The sequence below is a fragment of the Cervus elaphus genome, chromosome 20 (assembly GCF_910594005.1).
Source record: "Cervus elaphus chromosome 20, mCerEla1.1, whole genome shotgun sequence".
In the NCBI taxonomy this organism is placed as follows: domain Eukaryota; kingdom Metazoa; phylum Chordata; class Mammalia; order Artiodactyla; family Cervidae; genus Cervus; species Cervus elaphus.
Genome location: NC_057834.1, coordinates 98,653,854 through 98,668,881, shown reverse-complemented (window position 1 = coordinate 98,668,881; position 15,028 = coordinate 98,653,854). Strand labels below are relative to the sequence as shown.

At 44.1% G+C, this 15,028-nt stretch overlaps 1 protein-coding gene and 1 non-coding gene across 5 annotated transcripts in view; both read right to left on the bottom strand.

Annotated features, from left to right (window-relative positions):
* GNG12 (G protein subunit gamma 12) overlaps positions 1 to 15,028 on the bottom strand; it is a 135,554-nt gene that overhangs the window by 12,786 nt on the left and 107,740 nt on the right. The window lies entirely within an intron of this gene.
* On the bottom strand, positions 6,256 to 6,362 carry LOC122678480. Its single transcript, XR_006336150.1, has one exon. It is a non-coding gene; the product is annotated as a U6 spliceosomal RNA (small nuclear RNA).

Genomic DNA, 15,028 nt, shown 5'->3' with positions numbered 1-15,028 from the left:
GAACAAAGGGTGAAAAGAACAAGTTATTGGCCTATGGGGATGGAAAGTAAGACAAAGATGAAGAAGGCCTGCATGGAACAGTGGAAGACATGCTTTGGGATAGAGAAGAGATAACAAAGTCATGGTGATATTCCTTTCTATTTTTTTGGCTGCACTGTGGGGAATGCGGGGTCTTAGTTCCCTGACCAGGGATGGAACCTGCGACCTCTGCATTGGAAGTGTGGCAGAGTCTTAACCCCTGGACTGCCGGGGAAGTCCCGATATTCCTTTCTAAGAGAAGTATATGTAGGTTCAGAATAAGCAGAGTGGAAAAGAAAGAGAACAGTCTCTCTCAAGACCTCAACAGAGCCCTTCCTCTAAAAGCAGATGTTTCTATACTTGTTAACCCTTTGAGGTCCTTGTCTGGTATCTTTGATTAGTTGATTTGACCTGCCATCCAGGGCATCTGTGCTTGAATAATGATGATGTTACTGTCATCATGATAAAACTCAAAAAACTACTACTACTTGTTGAGTACTGAAATCTGTGCCAGGTAAGTAAAATCCAAGAATCATTTCATTTAATCCTCTCAGAGATAAATTCTCTTACCATTTCTGTTTTGTAGATGAAGCACAGAGATGAAAAAAGCTCTGCCAAAGATCACACTGAATTACGTAGCAGAGCTGGGACTCAGGGCCACCTGCCTTGCAAGGTCATCCTCTCCACTGCCACCCTATACTGCATGCCTCTGAACATTGAAAGACACAGGAAGGAATTGAGAGAAATCAAGGCCAAGTGTCAGCCCAAAGCACTGGACAAGGAAGACAAGGCCTCCCTTTCAGGACCTGTTGCCCCTTCAGTTAGGTGGTCTCCACAGCAGTGACGGTAGAAGTGGGAAGTTCAATGGCCTTGAGAGAAGATCAAGGCAAAGAAGAACTGGGTGCACTTATTTTAAGAGAAGGACTGCCCCAGATTTCAGGTAGGACTATTGCTAAAGACACAGGATGGTTCCCATCCTCCTCCTGTGTCCCAGTGAAGCTGGCAGGAAGCCATGCGCCAATGAGCCAGTCCCGGGTAATAAATCAGAGGAGAGAGCTGCAGAGCTTGAGCAGCTGGTTCCTACCTTCACTGTGTATCCAGAACACCTGGGGGCACTTGCTAAAAAAATCCGATTCAGTGTATCAGAGGTAGGACCCAAGAATCTGTGTTTATAGGCTTCCTAGAGGACTCTGATATAGGCCCTCCTGAGAAACACCAGTGATGATTATCAGAGTCCTACCTCTGGGTTCTACCCACATTTATTTTTGCCTGAGTCTTAGAACAGGTCAGCTTAAAAGAATGCCACTTCCTACCTATACTTAACTTTTCAAAGGTCTAAACAAGTCCTGGAATATTCTAACTCCTTCTTATGACCTTAACCTACAGGATTAACCCTCCCTCAGTTTGAAATAGTTCTTAGTACTTAATATCCTTCTTTGTAACTCAAGTCTAAATTTGTTTTCCTAACAACTACTTCCTTCTGGAAAGTGTCTCGTCCCTGGCATCCGGGATGCTAGGCTGTCCTGTTCTTGCCTGTCCAGGGCTATTCCTTTCTGCAGCTCTTGTTCCTTCTTCTGACTTTGGTTTTCTCAGGGGCTCAGTCCTGGAGGGCTGTAGAAAGAGCCTTTATAGTCAGATAAATTCAAATCCTGTCTCCTCATGGACTACTACCCAGAATTGCTTTACTTCTCTGGCCTTCAGTTCCCTCATCTGTAAAATGGGAAGGGATAATAATAGTACATACCAAATAGGGTTGGACCAGGAGGAAATGAGAGAACGTATGTAAATTACTCAGCACCTGCCTGACCCACACTGGTCCGCAGTGACATAGACGCTTGACCATCAAGGACTTTAGCTAAGACCAACACGCTTCCCATGCATATAACCCTGACCTTTTACTTTAATTCCAATGTCTAAATAAAAGCCTATTTTGATTTACACTCGAATGCTGCACAGTTGCTTCAAACACAACACATCTAAAATCCAGTACAACATTGCCACCTGCCCCAGCCTTTCTCGTGTCCCTTTCTCAGCACCACTATTGTTCTGGCCACAAGACATCTTTCCAATTCCTAAAACCGACCTTTGTCTGACAGAAATGTGAGCCACATGTGACGTTAGATTTTCTAGTAGCCACATGAAAAAAAAAAAAGAAGAAAGTGAAATTAATGTATTTTAGCTCAATATGACCGAAATTAAAATGTAAATTAACATTAAAAAACTGAGCTATTTTACTCTTTTTGGTACTAAATCTTTGAAACTCAGTGTGCATTTTGCACTTACAGCACATGTTCATTTGAGCCCCACTTTAAGTGCTCACCAGTCACAGTGGCGGCCTAACTGGACAGTGCAAAGTTAGACCCTTTTACAGGGCTTCCCTGCCGGTTCAGATGGTAAAGAATCTGCTTGCAATGCAGGAGACCTGGGTTTGATCAGTGCAAATTTAGATCCTGGCACTTTCCAAATTCTCTTGATTTGTACTTTGACAAATCTTGCATTTAAACTTTTCCCCATTTTCCAGTTTCTATTTTACCTCAGTTTTGGCTCCCAGCACCTCAAGTTAGGACCATTGCATTAGTCTTGTAACCATTCATGTTCCTTACTTGCCTCCAATCTAATCTATCCTCACCAGGATATGCTCAGATAAAGTACCATTTTTAGCTTATGTCTCTCTGGCTCAGGAAAGTTCCAGGGACTCCCCAGTACCCCCAGGAAGAGTTCAAAGGGCTTAGCTTTGCAGTCAAGATCCTCCCCAGTATTTCTGTCCCGTAATAAAAATCCTAAGCCTAAAAGAAGCTTATTTCTGCCTAGAGCTTACTGTATGCCAGACAGCAGCCTGTAAGTCATTGACTGGTAGTACATTATCCCCGTGAATCCTCACAGATGCCCTGTGAGAAATACTATGCATTTTCATCCCCGTTTTATAAATGAAGAAGCTGGGGCACAGAGAGGTGAAGTAAGTGCCTAGTGCCACACAGCTAGCAAGCTGCCTGGCTGGGATTTGAGCTCAGGCAATGTGACTCCAGAGCCCCAGCTAGGGCCTCTCCTGCTGTAGCCTCAGGGGTCTGTCACCCCAGCCCTGGCTTTGTGGGCTGTGTTTTCAAGTCCCATCTGGAAATCTCCACCCAAGTTTTCTGCCTGCTTCTCTTGGCCAATTTATCTTTTAAAAACATTTATTTATTTTATTTGGCTGTGCCGGGTCTTAGTTGTGACATGTGGAATCTCTGTTGGGTCATGCAGGGTCTTTCACTGCAGTGAAGGGGCTTTTCTAGCTGTTTCGCACGGGCTTAGTTGTTCCACTGCGTGTGGGATCTTAGTTCCCCGACCAGGCACTGAACAAGCATTCCCCTGCATTGCAAGGTGGATTCTTAACCACTGGACCACCAGGGAAGTCTGTTGGCCAATTTAAATCCTCTCTTCTTTTAGGCTACTTCACATTTCTCTCTCTTCCAGGAAGGGCTCCCTAACTATTTTTGCTTAGTGACTAATTCCGCTTATAGATTCCTGCTATTAATATATGTTTGAAGCTCAGGGGCTCAAGGACTCCTAAGGGATGGCCCATGAATGAGATGGGGAGATAGGAAGAGTTGTGAATAAAGTCCTTAAAGCTATACACAAAATGTGGTATGTGTGCCTATGTTTTTTTTTTTTTTCCTGAAGTGAGGATTTATAGCTATCATCAATTGTCAAAAAGCGTCTGCAACCCCATTGATTTCAATGCTTAACTGTATGTTATTTAATGCTTATTGGTAAGTAACTGACTTTGTGTGCATAGAGATTATCTTCCCACCAAACTGTGGGAAGTTCAGCTCAATAATAATAATTTAGCAAATATATTTATTCATCACTTACTATGTGCCAGCTACTATATCAAGTACTCTCTACAGATAATATTTCACTTAAAACTGTCTGCAACTATAAGGTTGAATGTGTTATACTTATTGAGACCAAAGCTTAGGAAGGTTAAGTACTTTCTGATCTTCGAAGCTCAGACAGCTAGAAAGTGGTAGAAACAGATTTGAACCCAGAACTTTTCTGCTTCAAAGCCACACCCTTCACCAGGCAGGCGAGTTCTCTGTGCCATCCTCGCTCACATTGACTGACGCAGAGAACTGGGCCTCAATAAATACCTGGGTTAGACTAAGACATGTGATGTAGCAACCAACACAACACATCAGCCAGTGTGAACCTATCACCCTGGGGTGTCAGCGTACCCCATGTTTGTTTTCCTAGAGACGGGATACACCCTGCTGCTCCTTCCCACGTGTACCCTGCAAAATACTGCCTGTTCCAAGCCAAAGGTTACCCACCTGCTTGGTTCCCTTCACAGCTCTGAGGAGCTGGGGTGGAGTCCCTGGGACTCCAACGCACTTGACCAGGGCCAGTTTCTGGGGCTGTGAACATTCACCTCCCGCATGGGTTGGCCACTTGAGTGGTGTCCAGATTCAGAGGGCAATGCCACTTTGCACCCTCAGGCTCTGCCCCACACAGATTTGCAGTCAGTGAAGGTGTGCTGAGGGAATGGCTCTCTGATGTGCAAAGTAGGGATGCAGGGCTCCCCATCACCCAACCCCCATATGACAGGCCAGGGTCCAGCCATGCAGAGGCACATGTTTACCATCAAGACTGAGGGTGATCTTTACAAACAAGTTTTACTCTCTACCTAGCATAGCAAGACAAGATATGAGAAATGATGCGCTTATATCTGCATGGAGGGCTGAAGTCAGCTGGATGTCACATCTGTTTATTTATGAATGAATACATAAATGAACAGATGACTTCCATAACTAGTTAGTACTAAAGACAAAGGCTAACACTAACAGTGTGCTTTTTCTGTGCCAGGTACTGTGTTCAGGGCTTTATGTAAAGTTATTCTATTTACTCTTTACAACGTTCCTGAAAAGGAAACTACTATTATGTCACTAGTGGTAGTATAGTGTTAGTCGCTCAGTTGTGTCTGACTCTTTGTGACTTCATGAACTGGGGCCTGCCAGGCTCCTTTGTCCATGGAATTCTCCAGGCAAGAATACTAGAGTGAGTTGCCATTCCCACTCTAGTGGGAAGATCTCCAGGGAATCTTCCTGACCGAGGGATTGAACCTCTGTCTCCCACACTGTGGGCAGATTCTTAACCATCTCAGCCACCAGGCAAGCCCTATGTCACTAACTAATTTTTAAGTTTTAAAAGAATATATGTATACAGTCCAGATTTTAAACAGTCCAAAAGAGTAGGCAACAAAAACTAGCTGTCCTCCTACTCTAGATTTCACAAGGCAATCACTGTTACTAGTTTCTTGGGTTTTCTTCTGAAGACATTACATGCACATACAAATGTGATTACTCATATATCTGTTTCAAAATATACAAATGGGATTATGTCATATGCATTGCTCTATACCCTGTCTTTATTTTAATATACTTGGGGGTCATGGTGAAGGTGGTGTTATTAACTCATTTTTCAGATGAGGAAACTGAGGCTCTATAGGGCTGAAATCAGCCCTGCTGCTCACAGCCATCACGGCACACACTGCACCTCCCGGCAGGTCCTATACGAGGAGCTCCCTGGGGCTGGAGAGAGGAAATGGGAATGATCAGAGAAGCTGATCAGAAGGCTGAATTCCTGCCTTCCAAGGGCTCACTGTTTTGGGGAGCAAAGGATGCTATCTGAAGTGAGGAAGGCCCCCTGAGCAGTGCTTCTCCACCTCTGAGTCAGCAAGTCTGGGCTGAGGGGTTGAGAATTTGCATTTGTGAGAAATTCCCCGAAGGGCTGATGTTGCTGGTGTGGTGTGGCGACCACTCGTGGAGAAGCACTAATCTAGGGGCTCCTCGCTGCAGTCGCCCCTACTCTCAGGCTCCTTCCCTTCACAGATGCTGAGCACCTGGGGGTACAATGAAATGGGCTCTTTGCTATGTTCTTCTGTCATCTGGAAATCATTCATTTGCTCCCAAAGACACAGGCACTTCACCTTGAGGAAGTTATTCCTGGCAAGGGACATAGGACCAATCTAAGGAAGGAGGCAGAACATTCCAGATGGCCACTCATCTCTTACCTGTGGCTATGGGGTTGATGGCCTTTTCCTTTTTTGTTTTTCTAATTATGAAAGCATGATAACACATTTACAGGAGACTTGGAAAATACAGAACCAGGTTATATATAGTTCTGCTCTATATTACAATTATTTTTAAGTAGATGAGATTTTCAGTTGAAGTTTCAATATCAAACTCTCAAAAATTAATTAAAAATAGAGAACGCTTCACAAATTTGCATGTCATCCTTGCATGGGGGCCATGCTAATCATCTCTGTATCTTTCCAATTTTAGTATATGTGCTGCTAAAGCAAGCACAGTTGATGGCCCTTTTATCCCCAAACCCAGACAACTGGTGCCTTCTTCTTCATCTATGTGACTGATTGGGAGTCCTCCCCACCAGCCTTCCTGGAGGATCTGCCTTGCACCCTCTCTAGCTCCCCAAGCTAAGCAGGGCTGGACATTGTCTATAATAGGATATATTACCCGGTATGTTGTCCACAACATAGCCATTCTACCCTTGTTCTTAGTGAGCTGACAAAGCAGCAGAACAGAGATATTTAGGATTCTGGTCATAAAGGCCTAGCATCTGATTGACTTTAAACAGAAGGGCATGTTTTCTACTACTGCTAAGCAGAGAGGAGTTCACCTACTTGCCCCGAATGAATTAAAACAAACAACCAAGCAACCAAACACCTAACGGGAGAGTTGAAAGTGAGGCAGCAGGCAAATACTGTTCCCCACTTAGGTTAAGCAATTTAGTCATTCTGCTTTGAACGGCACGGCAGCTTGAATAAATGAATGGCACAGCAGCTTGAATGCACAGGGCACCGGAGTGGGTTTGAGAGAGAGAGGCTGAGAAGGACTGAGGCGAGTGTGTGCAGCTCACTGACATTTACAGCCACCAGCTGGGGCTGGGCATGGCTGACAAACAATGAATGTGGGTGTTACACTGGTGATTAAAGGGCTTGTGATTCCAACGAGATGGACTAAGTACTGAATATGAATAAGGAGTATCAGTGGGCCAAAAGGCATGCCAAGTGCAAGCATTAGGAGCTTAGAGAAGACACAGTTAGTGAGGGATTGAGCAAGTAGACATGCACGCAGGACACAAGTCTTAAATGGACCAATCCCCTAAGGGATTGGACGGGTGGTGGTGAAGGAGTGGGGAGACTCTCTGAATGGTCACTGAGGGGGGCAGTGGAGTGAATAAAGGCTGACTCTGTTACGTGAAAACAGGAGCCACCAAAGGTTACTAAGTGGAATGACAGGCATGGGGAGTGTTATCAGAAAAACAATCGAACAACCTTATGCAGGATGGAAGAGAAGTGGGGAACTGTGAGGGACAAGTAGAACATTTCCGTGGAAGGTCTAGGGGGCAGGCAATTTGTTATAGATCATGTGTTTGATCAGATGGAACTGGGTTCAAATCTGCACTCCGTGTGTACACAGAATGAACCACTTAGCCTCACTGAACCTCGAGGTGCTCTATCTGTAAAATCGGGTAACAAGAATGCCTACCTCACAGGACCATAATGATTAAATTACAGAAAAGAACCTGGCACGTGGAAACCACCCGGTGTTATCTATCAGCATCATTATTGCTCTTAGGAGTTAGAACATAAGATTTCAAACAGATGGAGGCAATTGGAATGCAAAGAAAAAGCTGGATACAAGAGGCAAGAAATGTGAGAATGAACAAGACTTCTCTCTTTGGGCTGAATGGGGATCAGCAGCCCAGAGGTGGCGGCTGAGTGCGGGACTCTGGAGGGAGGGCGTGGAGAGAAGAGCAGGGCGCACCCCTGGGCCTTCCCCGTGTGGGCAGGGACCAGAAAGGCAGCTTTAAAGGAGCAGAGAAGGGGCAGGGTGACACCATCACAAACGCCAGGGGAGGAGAGGCAGGAAGGACAAGTTAATGCTGTGTAAATATGTTTAGTCAGTTAGTCACAAATATGTTTAGTTAAAATACATTATATCCAGAAAACACACTGGAAAAGAATATTCCACAATGTAGCTATCACTAGGTGGTAAGGATTTTAGGGGATTTTTAGTGTTTTGATGCAGTCCTGCAGTGTGCACATTTTTATTCATTTATTTTGCTCTTAATAGCTAATACTTGTACGCTCTTACACTTGCCAAGCATTGTTCTGAGCTTTACAGATATTAACTTACTTCATCCTTAAAACGACGCTATGAGGTTCTCACTATTGTTTTCCCTAGTTTAGGATTAAAGGAACTGAGGGAGGCAGATGCTTAGAACACAGACAGCCAAGGTCAGAACGAAGGTAAGTGGAGGCGCCAGCATTGTGACCCGGCAGCCTGGCTCCAGAGGCTGTGCGCTGAACCACGTGTGATGCTTTTATGATTAAAAAAAAAAAAAGTCCCAGTAATAGTTATTCACACAGCCAAGAGGAGGGGCAGTTATTAGTCACTTCACAGGGGTAAAGAAAGGAGCGAGCAAGCCTAGCTCATGGAACCTGGTGACTGGGGGCCCCTGAGTGAGTGGTTTTGCAGTGTGAAGGGAAGGGAGGTGGAAGGATAGGGGAGACCCATTAATTCAGAAACATGGTGGTGAGCATGGGGCTTCCCCAGTGGCTCAGCAGTAAAGAATCTGCCTGTGATGCAGAAGATGTAGGAGATACGGGTTCACTCCCTGGGTTGGGAAGATCCCCTGGAGGAGGGCATGGCAACCCACTCCAGTGTTCTTGTCTGGAGAATCCTGTGGACAGAGGAGCCTGGCAGGCTACAGTCCACAGGGTCACAAAGAGTTGGACATGACTGAAGTGACTGAGCACGCAGGCATATGGGTGAAGAGCATAGGGGAATATTTCGAAAAATGTGGCTGAAAGTCTTCTAATTGGCGATGAAAATGGGAATCCAACTACTGGTGCAGCAACAACATGTCTGAATCTCTCAGACATCACCCTGGCTGAAGGGAGCCCATCACAGAAGAGCACCTACTAGTTACATTTACATGCAATTCAAGGAAAAATTGACCTGTGGTGACAAACCAGAAGGGTGGGGAGACTGGGTGAGGAGGCAGATGAAGCAAGACTGGCCAATAATGTGTTGCTCATTGTTGAAGCTGGGTGGCAGGTACACGGAATGCACCCTACTTTCGTGTATGTTTGAAAATTTCCAGGGTAAAAAGTTAAAAGTAAGGTTCTATGATCCAAAACACTTCATAGCCTGGAACACAGTAATTACCAACACTGTAAGAAGAGCTCTGTCATTAAAGTGTGGGAGATACGTTAATTATTATCTACCGTTTCCTCTTCCAGATCACCATCTAGCAAGGATGTCCAATGTCCACAGTGCAGAGGAAGTAATTGCCTCTTGAGGAGGTGCAGATGGGATTAAGACAGCCATGATCTGGGCCCTTTGCCTGCTGTATACCGCGTTCAGGCCCCAGGTCACAGATGCCAAAGGTTAACCTGCCAGGAAGCCCCGGGCCCCTCCGTGCATTCACCAACGAAAAACAAAAGGCCCAACTCTGGTCCGGATACCCATAACGTATACATGCTACAGACTACATGATAGGATATTTAATTTTTCTTTCTTCCTTCATCTCACCTTCTCCCCTGAAACTATAGGCAGGGAACATGCCCAACCTCCAATCAAACATGTCTGGACCTGATTACTGCTTTGGAAAAAGCAGTGTCTATCAACCTCCTGGAGTAACCAGCAAGATGAACGTTCCATGCTGGCCCTCACAGGTAAAGTACTTGTTTGTTTTGAACCTCAGGGGACCTGAAAGTGTACATAGTTTCAAAGGGAAAGAACTGAAGATACAAGGGGTCCCTGAGGAAGCTTCTTGTAGTTATTCTCTATGTAAAAGGATTAGAACTCTTTCAAAGCAAACCTGTTGATTCTCTCCTTTTCCAAAAAATGTCACTTGAGGGAAAACATGGACTAGGAAACCAAGTCAAGTCATTTAAGGTCCAAATCGTATTAGCAACATCAATGCAATTTAAATAAATTGGCCCCCAAAAGGCACACTTTTACTGCAGCTCAATTACTTTTGTAAAATTTCAGAATATCTCTGTTCATCTTAAGAGGTGATATAAAATTCCTTAAAAACATGAATTAATTCAAATCCATTAAACTTTTTCTTTCAATGAGATAGAGAACTTTTGAAAAAGAGGGCTGAATCAAGCAAAAGATAAATCGTGACAAGAATGATAGTTAAAACCATTGGAAAGATGACATTTAAATACACAGCATGCTACTACCAAGAGCTTGCTTGTTAAGGTTTGTTCTCTTAAAGGCAAGAATTTCACAAAACAAGATCATCAAATGGAATGCAGTGGGAAAGGATGCTGCCTGTAAACCCTGAAAAAGAATTTCTATGGCTACTTTCAGTCCCAGATTTTCCAGGCCAGAACTATTTCAAATATTCTGCTCCTCTTAGTGTGCTAGTAACTTACCAGACCACAGGTCCCAAGAGCTGGCTTTACAACTATGGTCATCATACTTCTCACAGATATTTGCATCTACTGCACCCACCAGAGGCCTTCTTTAATTCTCAATCTGACGGTTGGCCCTTGAGGCCAGCCACCCTGTATTACACAGTTCTTTACTTCTTCCATATGCTGTGCACACAAAATAAATACATACTGATTTGGTTTGTTATGAGACACATGGATGGCCTTGGCAGGAAGTGATGGCTTTGCAATTTTTTCCTCTTCATAATTCAGAAAACAGAAGGGAGAATATATTCCTGGGGCTGGACACAGAACAGGAATTCAATAAATACTTTATCCAATAAAATTGACAAGGGATCTGTGGCTGTATTTTAGGTGAGTGATGATAAGGGCCTGAACTTAATGTATAAAAATAAAAAGTCAGAATCTCTGAGACAAATGGGAATCATGTCACATTAAAAAAAAATTCCTTCAGATAATACTTCCTAGATATGTTATCTCCGAATGAAGAGGCTAAGTCAGAGAAACTCACGGTATTAGGCCTGATTCTGTATCAGTTAGGAACCATAACAAACATCTCAAGTATAATATTTTACACAATTCCTTTTGTGTCCTGAGCTCAGCTCTATTTGACTTTCCGAAGTGATCACTAGTGTGTATACTTTCCTCTTTCCTGTAGTTATGAGTGAGGGTGACACAGAGGTTGGTTTTAGGCTACCTGGTACCATTGGTTTCAAAAGCAGCTCCTTATCTGGCCTCTGGCCTCGCTGGCACGTTCCCCCTTGTATTGAGGGCAAACATAAGAAAGTACAATTCTGATGCTGCGAGCACTGGAAAGAAGGAAATTCCTCCAGATGGCTCCATCGCGTGTGCAGGTCAGCTGCTTACAGCGGAGCAGAGCAGGCTGCTTCCCAAGGACGATTCATGTTATGAGTGGCGCTGGGAGTCACACACACTTTCCAGCAAATATTAATACCAATACAATGACATTAGTGCCTTTTATTTACTCATGCATTTAACTGTAAAGTTAAACTTTTCTAACACTTAATGAGTCCAGGGAATAAATTCCTGAGACCGATCACAAGAAATCAGCATTTAGTGATCTGGAACCAAATGTGAGTTTCAGAAGGTTGAAGTGGATTCTATCAAAGTTTGTCCTTGGGGTATTTTCAAAAGCTCAGGAGATTCTTTGGAACAATTTTATGCATAATATAAGTAAAAATAAATGACACATGTTTACTTACATGTAGAAATTGTGAGGCTGATTTTAATAGACTGAGTAAATAAACACATCCAAGTCTTACAAACAGCCATTACCTGGCAGTGTCAACATTTATAAATGAACAAAGCCAGTAATCCCATGGTTGTGGGATGTTCATGCCTTTGTTTATAAATGAAAACCATCCCCAGTTAAATTTTAGGGAAATATAGCTACGTGCCACATGTAGAAGCTGCTGTATGTTTGTTATGTCATTTCTGCCTTGACCTAGTGTTGAAATCTGATATTCTATTTCTAATGTGGTAGGTCTGGGGTAATCATAATGCCACCAAGATTGAAATTTATGAAATGCTTTCTCATATACCATCTATATCAGAGAGGGCCAACTAAATACTTAATTTTAATTTCTATTTATGAACTTGTGTGAACCTCTTGAATTTAACATGCAAATTTATTGTGAGTAATAAGTAATAGATTTTTGCAGATAACTGGAAAAGTATAAGAATCCTCTGCCTTGCAAAACTCCTATTTCTTAGTAGCCTAACGGCTGCTTCCCCTCTTACCATTAGTGTAACTTTCAGTTTTAATAATTCCATATACTTCTTAAATAGAGGAAAGTATTGGTCTTTCCTCTCTGAAATACAACCTGTTTAATGACATTTTCTTAGAAGTAGATTATACCTGCCCTTAAGAGGCAGCGTGGAGTGAAGCACAGAAACCACAAAGGGTCTAGAAGTTGGGTTTCTAACGGGTTTGCTTTCGGAATCACCTGGGCGGTTCTTTCAATGCACCCCTGACCTCCAGAATCAGAATTTCAGGATAAGTCCTGGGAAAAGTACATTCTGAAGAAAGTCTGGGTGATCTGCAGGTACACTCGGGTGAAAGAGCCAAAGGGACTGGAACACATCAGGACTGCTCAGCACAACACCTGGGACTGCCTGATTTCTCTGCCAAGCTGGTGGCCTCGGGCATGTCACTTCCTCTAGGTCTCAGCTTCCTCATCCTTCACAAAGGACAACAATATACGTGCTCTGCCCCTTTTCTCTGCTTCTCTCTGAGTGGTCTCTCTGTCCTGCTCTTCAGAACCACTCAGGTCATTGGTTTAAGTGCTTAATATTTTTATGTTGTCATACTGATCAAGACACTGAATCTAGTATCCTGAGAGAATTATGCACATGGGAGGGGGCTGAGGTCAGCACAGGGCTGCTTCTGAAGCCCCAGCACTTCTCTAAGTGGGGGCCAGTCCAAATAGGGGAGGGTGGGGGAGGGAGCTTCCCTCACCAGGTGGGTTCTAAAGCAAGCAAGCATAGGGGAGAGAAAATACTGTTCATGGATGTTTTAAAATAAAGCCATGCTCACAAATACAGTAAGCTCTCTTTTACCCAGAATGTTCTGGGAAAGGCTAGCAGAGCGAACTGAAACTTCTGGTTGAGTTACCATGTGCAAAAGCACGCAGCTGCAAGTTTTCAGAGATAACAGCACAATAATACACTTAGGACCCTGAACACTACTGATGGTTAAGAAGGCACTTCCGTGGAATGCCATGACTCCAGATAAAGCTGAAGAACTCTTGGAATGAGTTCATTTTTTGGCATGGACACTGCTGGACTGTCCTGCCCTCCTGACTCTGACTCGGTCTCTGAGCCCTGGCCCTCCCCTGGGCATGTCTTTATGCCTCTGACTGTCCCGCTCTGTCTCCCGGGCTGACATCTTTCTGTCTCTGAGTCCTCCAAGCTCAGCTGTCCTTGAAGATTTTGCTGCTGTACTTACTTTTCCTCTCTCTGTCCTCCCTCATCCCGTGTCCTTCCAAGGGCTTGCAGAAGACTCTTCTATCTGTGTCTGGTCCCGGAGCTGTGTGCAGGACCTCACATCCACACAGCTTGCCTGCTCCTTAAACTTGTTAGAAGTTGGGTTCCCCCTCCTCTCCCCAGTAGGGGGGCCCTTCTCTGGGCTTGGCTTCACAAATTCTCTGCTAATAAAGCAACCTTTACGGTTTGTTGTTATTCGGTCACTAAACCGTGTCCGACTCTCTGTGACACCGTGGACTGCAGCACGCCAGGCTTCCCTGTCCTTCACCATCTCCTGGAATTTGCTCAAATTCATGTCCATTGAGTTGGTGATGTTATCCAACCATCTCATCATCTGCCACCCCCTTCTCCATTTTTCTTTTTTCTTAACTGCAGTTACTGGGACTCAAAACTTCAATTCTGTTTCTGAAACTAGCCCCCTGCTTCCTGACATTCAAAGGGGTGACCTGTCCTACAGGTTCTATTTTCCTATCTGCACCTTCTTCTGTGGTGTCCCTATCATCAGCCTCTGGATCAGGACCTTTCTTGACATGGGTTTGGAGATGACTAAAACCGCTTTGCTTTTTTTGGTTTCCCTGAGCTCTCCCCCAACAGCTGTCAACTTGTGAGACTGCTGGCCATGGACCAGTAATTCTAGATAATGGTAAAAGCTAATTAAACAGATAGGAGCACACGTGCTCTACTGGAGGGCGGCTGTGGATGAGGAGCTCAGAACACGACTACTAACTCAAGTCTCCCTTCTCTCTGCTAGGCGGCAGCCCCTAAGGGAACTCTGCAGATTCCCAGGGCTCTTAGAAACAAAACACAACTTGAAACCACTGCTCTGAGCCATCAAAGATACCATAGCCAGATAAATCTTCCTAAAATTCTGCTCTAATCTTAGAATGCCCCTCAGAATCATCAACTGGATGGGGGAAATACAAAATATGGCACTATTCACTTGGGCAGAATATTTACATATTGCCATCCCAGTCCAAGGTATGTACCTAACAGAACTGTGTACACATATCTACTAAAAGAATGCATTAGAATGTTCATAGCCGCCCCCAAATGGAAACTGCCCAAACGACCCAAGCAGGAGAACAACAACTCACTCAGAGGAATATTCCATAGCAAATGACCATGAACAAGCTTCAGATGCATGCAAAAACATGGATGAATCTCATAAATATAATGTTGAGTGAAAGAAACCTGTGTGTGTGTGTACATGTGTGTACATGCTCAGTTGAATCCCACTCTTTGTGACCCTTTGGACTGTAGCCCTCCAGGCTCCTCTACCATGGGATTTTCCAGGCAAGAATACTGGAGTGGGTTGCCATTTGAAAGAAGCCAGACACAAAGAATAAAAAGAAGGACCTACCTTATGAGTTCACTAAGCACAAAAACAGGTGAAACTAATCTGTGCTGTTAGATATCAGGCTAGTGGTCACTCCTAAAGGGGAAGGTGGCAAAGGGGACACAGGGGACTTTTCCAAGAGCTGGTTACTGTGTGTGGTTAACTTGAGAAAAAAATTGTTATGATTTGGCTCAGTA